The sequence below is a fragment of the Bos indicus x Bos taurus genome, chromosome 4 (genome assembly GCF_003369695.1).
Source record: "Bos indicus x Bos taurus breed Angus x Brahman F1 hybrid chromosome 4, Bos_hybrid_MaternalHap_v2.0, whole genome shotgun sequence".
In the NCBI taxonomy this organism is placed as follows: Eukaryota; Metazoa; Chordata; class Mammalia; order Artiodactyla; family Bovidae; genus Bos; species Bos indicus x Bos taurus.
The window spans coordinates 1,039,066-1,054,841 of record NC_040079.1 but is presented as its reverse complement, the minus strand read 5'-3'; the positions used below and the strand labels follow the sequence as shown (position 1 = coordinate 1,054,841).

The 15,776-nt window shown below is 57.3% G+C and overlaps 1 protein-coding gene across 1 annotated transcript in view; it reads right to left on the bottom strand.

Annotated features, from left to right (window-relative positions):
- Window positions 1–15,776, bottom strand: part of PTPRN2 (protein tyrosine phosphatase, receptor type N2) — a 598,332-nt gene that overhangs the window by 110,050 nt on the left and 472,506 nt on the right. The window lies entirely within an intron of this gene.

Below are 15,776 nucleotides of genomic sequence, written 5' to 3'. Positions count from 1 at the left end.
CTTCTCAGGCTTGATGAGGGTGGGGGGTGGGGGTCAGAACACCCTTTCGGTGCGTCTCACCGTCTCCCTGCGCCCAAAGCTGCACAGTGCTCGCTCTCATTAGCTTCATTATAAGGAATATTAGCAACAATTAAAAAACGCCAGGGGGACGATGGACCGGCTCCGGCCAGCACGCCGTCCGCAATTACCCGGGAAATGAATAGAGACGCGCCAGCCTCAGTGCGGGTCGCTACGGGATGAGCACAATTAGCAAACTCCTTTCCACCACCTAATTTCGCGTGGTAACAAAATGGATTTTTCCCCATGAATGCCTGGCCGGCCTATTCATTATCTCCCTTCTATTAGTGATTTTCTGCGCCGCGTTCGGCCTCCAGCTCCTCACTTCCTCCGGCTCCCAATGTACACAGGGCCTCTTATGTCAGGCCGGGCCGTTTTTATCTTGTAATCATAAAGGCCACCAAAGCAATTATCGCCGGTCTTGACTGGAAAAGCTGGTCATTAATTAGCCTCCTTTGCCTTCCGTGCGGCGGATTAGTTGATGCCAGGACTGGGTTAATGGAAACGCGGGCGAAATGAGAAAAGACGCCGGATTTTCTTGCCTGGATGCTCGGATCCGAGGAGGACGGCAGGTCCGCCCGCGGCGGGAGGGACGGAGGCGCGAGTACGCGGCGGTGGGGGGGCGGGGGTGCGGAACGCGAGGGGAGGGGGAGGGACCCGGGCGCGGGGAGCCAGCGTGGGGCCCCCGGCTGGGGCGGCCGGCCAGCCGGGCCCTCCGGGTGGACCGAGCGCCGGGCGGGAGATCCTCCCCGCCCCTCCAGCCCCTCCCCTCGCTCCTCCCCCGGCCCACCCTGCTGCTTCCAGAACAGTCACCCCCGAGGCCGCTGGCTGTCTCCCCCGCTCCCCCCGCCCCGCGCCCAGAAACAGACCCGGGTCGGGGGGGAGTCCCATCCGCGGTGCTGGACCCCCGGGCTGACCCGGAGGGCGCCCGACACCCCTGCGCCTCCCACCCTGCTCCCAGTTCCTCGCCCGCACGCGGTGCCCGTGGTTGGCGCCCGTCGGGCCGCGGCCGGTTAACTCGGAGGCACGCCCCTCTCCACGAGCTCCGGCCTGGGACGCTCCTCCTAGAGGCCGGCGAGGCTCGGCCGCGCGGATTCCCGCTCGGCCGCTGCGCCCCTGCCCCCGCAAGTGCCGCCCCCCTGCTCCCGGAGAGGCCCGGGTCCTCCACACCAGCTCCGAGTCTTCGCAGACCAGCCGGGACGGCAACAAAGGGGGCGCGGCTGGCCGAGGGGCGTCCCGCTGCCCCCGCCTCGGCGCTCCCGGCCGTCACGGCATCCCCACCCCGCCCAGGCACAGACGACAGGCGGTCCCCGAGCCCCATCTAGGGGGTCCCGCCCGGGCCTCGGGAAGACCCCGCGCTCACGTGACTGACCGCGCCCCAGAACGGAGGCTTCCAGAAGCTTCTCGGCCCGCGACAGGGCGCGCACACGCGCGCGGTGACCAGCCTGGCTCCGAGGGGACGCGCGGCGCCTCGGTGGGTGGCCCACAGCTCAGTGCGCACCGACGGGCGGTCGCAGCGCGCTGGGGACAGAGGCCTGCACGGGGCTCCTCCCGAGCGGTGCACGCCTGGCGGCCGGACGTAAGGGGCACAAACACCGCCCGCTGGCCCTTCGGTTCCAGGCGGGAGGCCGTGAGCGCGCAGGAGCCCCCGAAGGAGGCCGGCCGCGGCCTACACGTTACCCTGGCCCAGGCCTGTGGCGGCAGGAGAGGTCCCGGCGGGGCGCGCACCCCCACCCCGGAGGCTCTTCCAGGGGAGGCCAGGCGGCCTCAGCGTCCTTGATGCCAGAACCCAACGGATGCCGTGACCAGCAGTGTGCTTGGCCTGGGGAGCGGAAAGGAGCCTGCCTGCTGCCCCCGGCGCCGCGTTTAGAATTGGCTCAGAGGTCAAAGGAGAGCGTCCAGGAGCGGGACTGCGGGTCCCTCCTCCCGGGCCCGTTGCCCAGTCCCCGCGGGGTTCCAGCTGCCTCCGGAGGGTGTAGGACTGGACCCACGCCCACGGAGCCCCCTCTTCTACGCTCCTGCCCGGCTCCCCGCTTCCCCGGGCCGGAGCTGCCCCCCAGGGAAGGGATGGCCGGGGTCGGCAGGCTGGGCGGACTGGGAGAGGTGTGGCGAGGCTGAGGATGGCGGGCGGGGCGGCTGGAGCAGGTGGGGAGAGGAAGGATCTGACGCGGCTGCAGGGATGCGGGGCTCGGAGAGGCCGGAGACCCGGTTCTGACCACTGTGGTGTGAGGCCGCAGGAGCTTAGCGGCCGGCTGGGCGGCCTGCCTGCCGCTGGCGCCGGGGCACTTCAGCCGGACCCAGACAAGTCCCGCTCCTGGCGGGCCCCTCAGTGACTCTACAGAGAGCCGCCGGGAGGGTGCGGAGGCGGGGACTGTCGACTGCAAGTCCGGTCTTAGGAATCTTGGAAGAAACAAAAATTTATATTCATGTTTTTAAAATTAAAGAGCATAAACTCCCTCTTTGTCACAGTGATTGTGTTGAAATAATTTAGGATTATTTTATCTCCTTTCTTTTTTGTAGAGTTAAAAAAATCTCAGGATCCCTGCTAACCAGGAGAGGTGAGAGAAGGACACGTGTGCTTTCGCTTAAAGGCGAGTCTGACCCTCCGTCCTTCCGGGCGTAACCGGGTCCCCGGGGCCCCCTGCGGAGCGCCTGCCACACAGGTGCTTTCCTGCCATCGCAACCTGGGGCTGAGCCCTGCAGAGAGCCCTCCACTAATTAGAGGCATCTTGTCAGTCTTGACTTGGAATTGAAAGAAAATAATGCTTAAATATTTATGACTTTGACATTTACAGTCAGGCGTCTTTTAAAAGCGGACCGCCTCCTTCTGTATAGTGGCAGCTCGCTTCCCTCCGGAAAGTTTGGAGCAGGAAGGAGGGGGGTTGGAGGAAGCAGTCCCAGCAGCCTGGGCACACAGGGAGCGTGGGGTGTCATGTACCCTAGGACGTAGGGGACACATATACAACTGGCACCCATAACTGAGTTTCAGAAGTAGGAAAAGTGTGCTTTTTAAAAATAGTTCAGGAAGAGTTAAGTCAACTTTATATCAGGTGAGATGCATCTTGAGAGTAAACTGAAGTACAGTAGTACATATTTTTCCCACTCAACCATCTCCACCTGCAGCTCCTTGAATTTATAATATAAAATATTTCAGAAGCTGTGGTTTGAAATACACGTGTGACCACAGAGTCAATCAGTGGAACTGCCCTTAGGACCCACAGACATTATCCTGACCTAGTTAGACTATTTTGATCTGTGCTTACAAGTGGAGGTGCATGGGGCTTCCTTTCTGTTATCTTCTGAGCCATTTCTGGCAAAATATCTTCAGAACGTTTTTTTTAGCAGTCCATGTGGTAATCTTAAAATAAAAGAAGAGAGGAGAAAAAAGAACACTCTATACCCAAGCTTGACTGAGAATTGAGGCAGCCACACAAATATAAAACTTTATGGTAAAAATATTTGTTGACAGGTAGAAAAATTTAATATTTTTCTAAGACTGTGCTGTGTAACCAGTTAGCAAGAGTAATTCATTACCTAAGTCATTGACTTCAGTTTTAAAACACACTTGCACCCAAAAACTTATATGGGCACTGGCATATAGCAATTTCATTGATACTAAAGTTCTTATACTGTGGATGTTACTATAATGGTAAAGATATTTTTCTCTGTAAAATTTAAAAATTAATTTTAGGGACTACTAATGAGCTGCTAAAACAAGTCTGTCTTTGGTTTCCCAGATGAATCATCTTAGAATTACTTGGGAATTTCATGCTAAATTTACTAAAATATATTTGCTAAGATACAGTAAGTATCACCTTAAAGCTGATCAAAAAATTTTAACATTTTTCAGGCCATGGGAATGACCAAACTTAAACATATAGAGGGGGTAGGTGTCTTAAAATATTTTAAAAGTATTTTTAAAAGCTGTTAACTGAACTATTTTTAATTTGGACCCTGCCACAGAATTCTAATAAATGAGAGAAGTCAGGCGGAAATAATCATGTATTAATTCTCTGCATTACAAAATCTTTTCAGAAGCTATTATCAGAGCAAGAGGCATTGCGGTCTGAATTCAGGGTGGGAGAAATCCTTTGTGCAGCTGAAGGCTATTGTTCGTCTGTGCAGATGAAATTGTACTTGCAAATCTGCCATTCAAGTAGCCAAAAAAAAAAAAAAAAGGTCTATAAGGGCAAAAGAAAACAATCTCCAAGAAACAATTATTGTTAAATATAAACTTTAATGGAAATAAACTGGGGATACGCTGTTTTAAAATAGGCTATTTGTGAGGTGTTTTCCAGGCATAGGCAGAAAAAGAAATACATAAAAGGTGATGAACTGTCTATTTGCATCTTTAAGCACTCCTGGAAGGTCAGTTTTGGGGAGACACTCTGTTTTCCGGTGTCAGGGAAGATTTACGACATTTATGTTTAAAGTGGGAAAAACACTCCCCTGTGAACTAATTTTTAGCAGAGCTTCATAAGCACCAAATTGTCTTGAGCGGGGTGGGGGGGCGGAGTGGGGTCCGGGGAGGGGGCTCATGGACGGCAGCGCTCCGCGAAGGGGCGGGCGCGCCTCGGCCGGGCCATCGCTCAGACTCCGCGGCAGGTTTACTGCACCCGAACTCGGGCTCCGCCAATCGACTCGGAGCGCGGCCGGCGCGCACCGTCGGTCGGCGGCCTGCCTGGACCCGGGCGCGCCCCCAGGGTCGGCGGTCCACTGGCTCGCCCCTGCTTTCCAAGGAGCTTCCCTCGGCAAGGACCCAGCCCTTCTCAGCACTGAACTTTCCGCTTCGTCTCCTTCGCGGAGTCTGAGAAGCCGCCGCCTGGAATCGCCTGGAATCGCGCGAGTGAGGCCCCGGCTGCGGCGCCGCTCGGAGCGGGGTTCCCGGGGGCGCACGGCCGTTTTCGGCCCCTCCCCTTTCGACAGGCCCGGTCTTTCTCCCTCCTCCTTCCCAGTCCCTCCCCCCTTCCTATTTACGCGATCCGCACCGAGGTCAGAAAGATCAGACCGCAGTGCTGGACACAAAGGGTTCAGGGTTCCTGGGCGCCGCCGGTATTCATGGCACCGAGGGGTTCCCAGGCGGCCTCAGCTCGTTTCCCGGGGACAATGGGGGGGGGGGGGCATAACCTCCCCTGCCACAAAGCGCGCGGGCCGCGGAGCACGGATCGATGCCCACCCCAGGGCCCGGGGAGGGAGGAGCCCGGCAGGCCCCCCCGCCTCGCCTCGCCACCCCTCTCGAGAGAGCCAAGCATGGGGCTCGTGGGGTGCGAGGGGGTGATAAAGAGACGGGGGTTCCGATGCTTCCTGCACACAGGCCTCCACCTTCTCACACTTCGGTTAGAGTTAAATTCAGAGAAGGTGGGTTTGCCTTGCAGCGCGCTTGACCCCAGGCGGGGAGGCTCCCCGGTGCAGGCCTGGGGCCGCTGTCTGCGCACTTCGCTCAGCCACCGGGCCGCAGGGCCGGAGCGCGCGGGGCCAGGGCCGGCCCTTGAAGCTGGGCAGCCGGGCGGAGCGCGGTGAGCACTGCGGCCCAAGCGGCGGCGGCTCCCGGCCCCTCACTCTCCGGCTGTGTGTTTGGGTGGTGGACGGGCAGAGGTGACGGAGACGACAGCCACAGCCGTCCAACGCGGAGCAGCCTCCGAGCACTGATAGCGCCAAAGGGCGGGAGTCCATCTCCGGCTCGAAAAGGCCTCTTCGGCTGAGGTTCCCACCCCTAGGTCGGGGTCTGCCCGACGGCCCCGAGCGAGGCTGCTGGAAAACCCGAAGCAAGTCTCAGCTCAGAACCACGCAGGGAGTGCTGAAGGAAGGAAATCAAGTTCCTCATTCAAACAGCTCCGCGTCAGAAGTTTCTCTGGCAAGCGCGCGCCCGCCCCGCCGGGGAGGGGGCCGAGAAGGCGCAGGTTCCTTTCGGGGGAGGGGAGGCGGCCGCGCCGAGGCGATTCTCCACCGGGCCGGGAGGTCCAGGGGCCCCTGCCCTCTCTCAGGCCCCCGCCCCCCTCCCCCGGCCCCCGCGCTCTCCTCTCCTACTCTGGACGGCTCAGAGGCGCGCTCCGGCCCCAATGAGGAGGGCGAAGAGCGCCCCCAAAATGGGCTGGGAGGAAAATGCCCCCACGCTGGTTCCTTCCACCCTGGCTGCTCATCATGTCCTTCACCTTTTCCCACCACCCTGCCTGTCTGCGCCCCGCGCCCCCCGCTCTGCTGCGGGTCGGAACTGCCCGGAGGGGCTGGCGTTGCGAAGGGAGAGTCCAAGAGGCAGTGGCCACAGCCCGGCCCGGGGGTCTCCGCCGGTGCCGTGCGGCGGGACGGCGGCCACCGCCTCTCAGTCTTCGCGCTCAGGACGAGCTGCCACCAGCCGGGTCACCAGGGGATGTCCACCCCTGACCCAATAGGAGGATGACCTCAGACGCAGACCTCCTCAGCCAAACAGAGCCTTTGGCAGGCAGCCTGCTGCGAGTCAGAGCTAGTCCCTGGACTGGGCTCTCTCCAAAGCTCGGGTCGCCCCCCCGACCCCCTCCTCCCCCGCCGCGTGCAGCCTCCATCCTTCCCCGGCTCGGGTTCCTCTCCGCGCCACCTACATGCCTGGCAGGTGCCTCCTTCAGTGGGACTCGTCCGCTCCCTCCCGCCCCCGACCCAGCCCCTGTCCTTTCTCCGATGGCCCCACCAGTGCCCACGCCCCGGCCCGGCGTCCCTGGTTACCTGCAGCGGGGCGGGCGCGGGTGCCCAAGCCGGAGGAGAAGGGGGACGTGTGCCCGGCCAAACAGCCTCGGGGTGCGGCGGCCGCGAGCAGCGGCGGCGCCATCACCACTGCCAGCCTTTTCCCGGCGCCGGAGCCACAGACAAGCGGGGCCATCCTGCTCCTGACCACAAACTTCTCGGGCAGCCGGCGGAGACAAAGGTGCCGCGCGCCGCAGCTCCCCCGGCCGCGGCGGCGGCGGAGGTACCAGCTCGGAGCCCGCGGGAGCCCGCCGCTCCGCTCTGTCGCTCAGCCGGGCTCTGTGGGCTCCGCCAGGGCCCGGGCCCGGGGCAAGGCGCTCGGGTCAGGGTACGGCGAGGGCGGGCGCCCGGTTGGGCGCGGGACGGTCCCCGCAGGGCCCCCGGCCGCGCGCGCAGCTCCATCCAGCGCGGCCGCCGCGCCCCGCTTTATATCCGGCCCGGCGCGCACCCGGCCGGCGGCGGCGCGGCTCGCGGCCCAGCCACCGGTTGCTATAGCGATGTCCCCCCCACCCCCCACATGTTGCTGACAGCAATTGGCTAAGGGGCCGCGGCTCTCCGCGCACCCTCTCCCGCCCGAGACTATGAATGGACATCGGCTTTGTCAGTCATTTGTACAGCGCGGCAGCCCGGGCCCTCGCCTTTTCTTTCTTTTCAGCCTTTCTCCCTTTCATCGGCCGAGTTGCACTTCAGACTGGGCAAGTTCAGGGTGGCACCCGGGGGAGAGGGCACTCGGCAAGAAATGTCAACCTGCGCGGCTCTACCGTGACCTCTGTTATTGGCGGGGGGGGCGGGGGGGGGGGGGAGGCGGGCGTCCAAACTCTTGGCAGGAGAAAATCTCAGGACAAATCCTTCTTCCGAAGTGGTTTGAACACTTTTGCCCTGGGGGCCTTCCACTCCCTTTCCGAATAGAAGCAGGCTCAGGACCACCTGCCAATCGGCGCGTAAATACCGCCCCCGCCCCCACCGCCGACTCCCGCCTTCGCCTGGGCGGACGCAGGAACTACCGAGAACTTTTGCCATCGTTTGGTCCAGGCTGGCCGCGGGGCCGTCTGCCCAAGACGTCGGACTGAGATGACGGGGAGACGAAGGCGTCGAGCCGCCCAGGTCGCAGGCTCGGCCTGGCCCACCGGCCTGCGGGAAGGGCAGAGCGGTCACACGGCTCAGGGAGCGAGTCAGCCAGGCCGTCGGCGCCCCAGGTCAAACAGGGGCCGGGGTGGGGGTGGTGGGGGGCGGCCAGACCCGCTGGGGCCCGCAAGCGGCCTCTCCAGGGCTCCCCAGACCCCTCTCCCACATTCTCCGCCTCTGCGCCGTGGACGCCTGGTCGCAGCCACAGGTCGGGGCCGCCCGGTGCGCGGCGCCCCCGCCGAGCAGCCGGGAGCGAGAGAAGAAACCCAACATCTGTGTGTACAATGCGCTCTCGGGCCCACAGCTGCAGGCACAGGGGGAAGAAAGGCAGGGAGGAGGGGGAGACCCTGTCACCGGCGATGACAGTCTGCGGAGGGCTCTTTCGTGCCTCCTTTTCTGGAGACCCCGGCGCCCTACTCCTCGGCCTCCTCTCCCGCCGCCTCCCCATTGTTCCCGCGCTCAGGACAGCTGGAGACGGCGGCCCGCGCCAGCAGGGCGGCCCCTCCACACCGACGCCCCTCCTGCCCGCTCCCGGCGGCCCGGCCGAAGCCCCTACGCTCCTCGCTGGCCAGCCCCCCAGCCCCTCCCCACCCCCAGGCCCCTGGCTCGCTGCCCCAAGACCAGCCGCGCGCCGAGGCCCCCTCAGGGCCACAGAAATGCCTAAACCCTCCGCCCAGTGCTCAGGACACGAGGGCCTGCGAAGGGCTCGTCTCCAGCTAAAGTGTCCCAAGGACTCCTTCCTCTGACCGAAGCAGAGAACTACCTGTGTTTGGTGCTTCCCTGATGGCTTAGACGGTAAAAAATCTGCCCGCAGTGCAGGAGATTCGGGTTCGATCCCTGGGTCGGGAAGATCCCCTGGAGAACCAGAATAGCAACCCGCTCCAGTATTCTCGCCTGGAGAGTTTTGTGGACAGAGGAGCCTGGTGGGCTACAGTCCATGGGGTCGCAAAGCGTCAGACAGGACTGAGCGACTAACACTTGAGGGGCCGCGAGTGGAGCGCTTCAGCGAACCCGGGCTCGCTAGGCCTGGGAGGGCCCGAGCTCGTGGGGGCTGGAGGTCTGCGAGCCGCTATGCCCGGCTGCCAGAAGCGCGAGCGGAAACTCGGTTCTGGGGTGGGGGGCAAAGGGGAACCAGGCTCCTCTCCAGCTGCGCACCCCAGCCCCACACAGCCGGCAGGACAGGTGGGAGCCACCCCGAACCTCGCGTCCCCGCGCGGGGGTACAGGGTGCAGACCCCCTCCCGGCCGCCCTCCGCGGGGCCCAGGTACCTCCTGGAAAGAGGAGGTGAAAGGGAGGAGGCGGGAGGGCCCCCGAGAGCCGGGGAGGCCTGCGGGAGGGGACCTGCGGCTCTCAGCCTGGCTGGGAAGCGGCCTCTCCATAGCAACCGCCTGTGCGCGCGCGCGCATGTCTGTGTGCGCGCTCGTTTGTGTGCGGAGGAGTGGGCTCGCGGGCCTCCTTGGCCCGGGTGGGGGGATCTCGAGCCCTGGGGACGGGGGACAGGGAAGTTCTCTCCGGAACAGGGGGGCCGGCCTTTTCGAAGGTGCTGGGGACTCTGGGATCTGGGCACGCGGCGGCAGGCACCGGCCGAGCAGGGGGGATGAGCCCGGGCCCCGCACTGGGCCGTAGGGGCACCGAGGCGCCCGGTCCCGGCTGTTCGGCCGCCTGCCGCGGTCACGGGGACCTGGGGCTTGGCGGGCTGAGCGCGGGCGGTGGTCCTCACCTAGACCCAACGCGGTGCGGCGCGGGGTGCGGCGGGGAGGGCGGAGGCCCCGCGGCCGCGGTAGCCGCGCCTGCCTCCCGGCCTGCGCGGGGTCCGCCGGGCGCACCTGCGGTCGGCGCGCGGGGCGGCGGGGCTCGCGTGGCCGGGAAGCGCACGGAGGGGACCCTGCCCGGGCCCCCAGCGACGCGCGAGGGGCTCGGCTGCACCCTCCCCGCCGGCGCCGCGGTACATCCCTCTGGCTTTCCTCGCGCTCCACTCGATGGCCGGGAGCCACCACCAGGTGTGAGGACCCCCTCGGGCGGGCTGGGGAGTGGCCCGGGGAGGCCCGGTCCCTTGCCTCGGTCACCAAGGTGGCGCGGCCCCCATGCGCCTCCCGGCCCTACGGCTGCGCGAGCAGGACCGCTGCCGCGTGATCTAGAGCCCCTGGGGTGGGGTGGGGGTCAGAGGGTCGGCGACCCCAGAGGGGACGTGCAGCTCAGAGCCAGATACTGTCCTGCTTTCCACAGACACCATAGGACATGTTAAATAAGTAAACAGTGCTCGATACATCCATTTTATTCTGCTAGTTCTCCCATTGTCCCAAAGGGTTTCAGTTCCGACATCAAAGCCGCACGTTCCGGGTTTCGTCTGAATTTGAAAGCCGAGTCTTTCTAGTGCTTTCAGAAAGGGTGGGAGGCGCCGTGGAGGCACAGTAGGTTTGCTCGGGGTCACTTTAGTGTAGAGTTAGAGGGGCCTTAAACTCTGAATGCGGTTTTCATAAGCAGAAAAGTCTTCTCTCACCCCACACCACATGGTATGTTCTTTGTGGGGTCCTGACTTGCCAAGTTCCCCTACCCTTTCCTCTCCGACACCCCCAACCCCACCCCAGGACACCACCCGGACTCCAACACTCCCTCTCAGAGCTTAAAGATAAACGGATTGCCTAGGGAATTCATTAAAGAAGGTATTTGTATTTTAGGTTCTGATCCTTTTCAGAAACTGATAAATTAATCCACCAGATTTTCATTCTATTTCCCTTTATTTTAAAATCCTTTCTTATATCCAGGGCAAGGAAAAATGTATCTATCTTTTAATTCTTGAAAATACTTTAGTAGGAAAGTGTTTTGACAATAATGTAAGACCAAGTTCAGCTTATAACTTGGAGAATGTTAGGATTTTGGTTTTTGTCCTCAGAGCTTAGACTTCATTTAATAATAAATTCCAATTTACGATTTCAATGACATTTTCAGAGAAAGGCTTTACATGTGATGCAGAGTGTTTCTGAGAGGCATGTTGACTGACATTATTCATATATGATGAGTATATTATTCATATAAAAGTTAGGATTGTCTGGCTGATGAATAAAAAGAATAGCATATGAGAAATTCTACAAAGTATCTGAACAATATAAATAGTTTAAAATGACATGTTGATTTTGCTAAGACTTCTCGTAAAGTGAAGTTCACATTTGTTATGTGTAAAACCTAATGTTCTGTGTTAAAAATCTCATTTTCAATTTAGGGAACACCAAACTGTTATAGATCGCATACTTAACTGATTAGAATAAAGTTCCAATGAACTAAATTATCAAAGAAAATGTATTTTAAAACAGCATAGAGAAAGACAATCATGGGAAACATTATTATAAGGCAAAACAATACCTATTTCAGAAAATTTCAATATTATGATAAGATAGAAAATGGCAAAAACACCCTCTGAAATACTTGCCTGATTTCACAAAATCTGACTCAGTTTTGTTAAAAATATAGAATGGCACATGAATTATATTTAAAATGCTTTTGATTTGTAAATCCATACAGATGACTTTAAATTATAAAAATGAAATTTGATCCTTTTGAATATTGTAGCTATGTATATGTTGTATTTTCATACATATGTAATTTTAAATAACGTAACATTTTATATCAGTGAATGAACTTTGGGAAGTAGGATGCTTTAATTGGTCAGCCTCCTAGTGAAACAGTAACTGGCACAGATAATTTTCTAAAAAGGATGCTTGTACAGGTCAGTATAGACGACTCAGAATTGAACGGCATTAGTTGTAAATGGCAGTATTTTCAGGGGCAACATTTGGAAGAGCTTTAGACACTAATGTCAAGTCCTTCCTCTTGGAGACAGAGGACAAGTCTCTTGCATGTCTGAGTACAGTTCTCACCAGGCTCCCTTGCACACCAGAGAAGGACTATCAGATTTACAAAGAGGGGCGATTCTTTAGCAACTTTAACACGTCGCTGCAAAACCTTTAAAACTGAGAGGAATGGAAAAATAATAAAATTATTGGTTCAGATATTTTACTTTATTTCAAGAAAAATGTAAATTCTTTACTCAAAGTCTTTTGGTTTTTAAAAAATTGCCAACATAATTCAGCTTTTATTATTAATTCTCATTTGGCTCATGTTCAGATTGATCTAGAGCTTCCCTGGGGGCTCAGTGGTAAAGAACCTGCCTGCCAATGCAGGAGACTTGGGTTTGATCCCTGGGTCGGGAAGATCCCCTGGAGGAGAAAATGGAAACCCACTGCAGTGCTCTTGCCTGGAGAATCCCATGGACAGAGGAGCCTAGCGAGCTACAGTCCACGGGGTCGCAAAGAGTCAGATGTGACTGCGTGCGCATGGGCACGCACACACATACACAGATTGATCTAGAATTTTTGAAATCCAAAAATAGGAACTCTGTTATGAAACAGAGTTTCAATTCCCTCCAATGGCTTAACGTGATCACACAAAAGCATCATATTAAAACCAAAAAAATGGATTTCAGCTAGAGTCTGTGCTTGAAGGGTTGATTAACAAATATGTAGGAATTTTAGACTTTTTCAAACTTTGAAATCACAGTTCCTGTAAGGACAGGAAAAGTTTTGAAGCCTGACTATTGTTATTATTAGTCTGTCCATTAAAAGTAGCATTCTGAAAACTTCCTGGGGACAGAGGTTGAGAAACAGCAGTCTTGCTACAGGTTGATCTGGTTTTTATTCTCTAGATGCTAGCCTAGAAGATATATTATTTTCAATCTACCTCTTTGTAAAGATCTTTATTATTTACAAAACAATGCTGTAAAATACATATTTAATAATTGACATCCAGTATAGTAAATATACTGTATGTTTAAACTAGATTTTATTCTTCACAAAACTGACCTGAAATTCTGTAAAGTGTGGCGAATACTGGCAAGAAAGACTCATTACCATCAACCGAGCACCTGACTTTGTTGAGAATGTGTGCATCAGGCCATTAGGCTCAGAGGAAGCACAGGAGCGCTGTGAAGCCTGCGTGGCTTCTCTCTCCTTTGCGGCTGGATGTGCCTCCACACGCTTTGTCATACATGTCACACGAACATTACATATGCACGTCCACTACCGTTGTTTGGAAATAGTTTATTTTTTCCCTGAAATTGCTTGGGAATTAGAAGAACAGTAACTCACATCAGTGTTTGCTTCATAATTATGCATTTCAGCTTCCTACTGTCCACATATACTTTTTTAGGAAAACACGGACGGGTGTATGGAGATAGGTTCCCGGGTGTATGAAGACGATGCTTTTGTGTGATCATGTTAACTGTAAAACCATCACAGCCTGACAGTGGGTTTAGTACCTGGAGTCCGCAGAAGAGCACTGGGTATAAAGTGGTCTTTTCTGGTTTTACATTGCAAACATTGCACAAGTGTTGAGATCTAATGGGCACAGAGCTCCTGGAAGCAGCCAGCGGCGTGGCATCTGACACCGCATGGAGCAGTCCCAGAGAACTCAGGGTTAGCTGTCACTCTGAGAAATCCAGTAATGGCCCTTCAGGATTCCGAACGAATTCACCCATAGCTGCCAAGTAGCCGAGTGAATAAAGAACAGTGGGGTCTCCTCTGTGGATGCAGCACCATGCACGTTCGCACTCAGGGAGTCGGGGACACAGTCAAGCAGCGTGCAACCAGCGTGCTCCGCACACAGGGCGCCCTGGTGGACCGAGACACCCACCCCATGTACGCACATACATACAATCCCCCGAGATCTTTCGATTCAAACCCTTTAGGAAATTACACACTTCCTTCGACCTTTCTCCGTCACATTTGAAATTCTCGTTCAGAATTACCTGGGGATGTGCTCAAACAAAACTCGGAATCTGGTTTTATGTTTTCGAAACATTTTGGATTTCTCATTCCCCGAAGACGCTATTATTTACCCTGATGGCTGTCTAGTTCACTGTCCTATTGCCAAATGGCTTCTTGAGTATTTTTAAAAATAAACCTTTAAAGAAAGATTACTTTCGACCGTTAAGAATACTTTTTAAAAGGCCATTTACATGGGCAGTGCCCAAATGTGGTGTGCTGGGGCGTGGGGCTTCCTGGGTAAGGCCCCTGTGGGCTCAGTGTGGTCAGAGCAGATGTGGTTCCTTCTGTTCTGGTGGGTGTCCTGGTTTCCATGACAACGGCCCCTCTGTCCTCAACGTCCTTCTGAGGGTGAGGCTTGAGGCTTTCTCATCCTCTGTCCCCCTGCGGTCAGGTGTGTCCCTTCCTGCAGACCACAGTGGGCTCTGACCTCCTACTGTGGTCCCCGCCCGAGCCAGCACAGGTCGGCCACGTCCCGTGTCCGCAGGGGCACTGCCCTCAGCCCTCAGGGTCCACCCCTCCATCTGACCCCTTCCCTTCTTGCTGTGACCTGTGCCAGCTCATCCCCAGGTCATGGGACCCTCTCCTCCCACCATCCAAGCTACAGGCACACATACCTCCTCACCAGGTCACACACCACCTACAACATGCGTCAGCCATGTCACACGTGTACAACCCTCTCACATACATGTGCACACGTCACTCACCTACAGGCACACATACCTCCTCACCAGGTCACACACCACCTACAACATGCGTCAGCCATGTCACACGTGTACAACCCTCTCACACACATGTGCACACATGACTTCCCATGTGAACATGCATCGTCTCATACACTCTGTAATGCTGGTCCTGTTGAGTGGAGCAACTGTTTCCTACTCAGCATCACGACGGGGCCAAGTTCCTCTGAAGTTCTCACCTGGTGTCCAGCTAAACAGCTGCGGTTACTTTCCAATCAGACTTCCTGCTTGGGATTAAGGCGCCTGCTGAGAAACTCCCGCTCTGCTCACATTACTGGGGGGCCCAGGGGCCACCCAGACTTCCAGGTGGTGCTAGGGGTAAAGAATCCACCTGCCAATGCAGAGACTTAAGAGACCCAGGTTCAAGCCCTGGGTTGGGAAGACAACACTTATGTCAAACAGACAAAGACAATCATGGAGATGCCTGGTAGGAAACTGTGGATCTTCCCCCCACTTTTGGAGCCTGATCTACCTTCTTTGGGCTGCCCTGGTAACTCAGTTGGTAAAGAATCTGCCTGCAATGCCAAAGACCCAGGTTTGATCCCTGGGTCAGGAAGATCCTCTGAAGAAGGCAATGGCGACCCATTCCAGTATTCTCGCCTGGAGAACCCTATGGACAGAGGAGCCTGGAGGGTTACGTCTATGGGGTTGAAGAAGGTCAGACACGACTGAGGTGACTTAGCACACCCACACACGGGCAACCCAGTGAGGTGGTTTAGAGAAAGGACTCCCACCCAACTGCTGCCGCTTCTTGGCTCTGGCCTGAGTAAGGAGCTCCAGTTCTTGGTGGCTGGAAACGGAGATGAGGAGGGTGGCCCGTTGGGCGTGTTGGAAGGGTCACAACAGAGGGCTGGCCTCGGAGCAGGGTGGAGGTCCGTGCTGGGGCTCTTGCTGCCCATTGTTAGCGTTTTCTCCGCCTGTGGGCGCCGCCATCATTTCCACTGAGGCACATGGAGGTCCTGAGTGCAGACAAACGCTGACGCTGTGATTTAAGGTGACGCAGCTCGGCAGCAGAAGTGCAGAGAGGAAGAGGTGCCTGCAACAGAGGCGGGAGGCCCCGCGCGTCTGAGAGCAGGCCCCCAGTTCCGCCCCTGCTCCCTGCACCCCTGGCCTGCAGCTTCTCCCAAGGGCCGTCAGAGGGAGGGTGGGGCTTCTCGGGGTCTGGAGGCGGGACCTTGAGCAGGAACTCGGGTCTGCCCAGACCCGGGCCGGGCTGCAGGCCCAAGGCAGGTCACGGCGGGAGCACGTCTGACCTGCCCCGCTGGGCCCCCTGCGGTGGCAGCGATGATGGTTAACAGCCGTGGTTGAACAGAATCCCCGA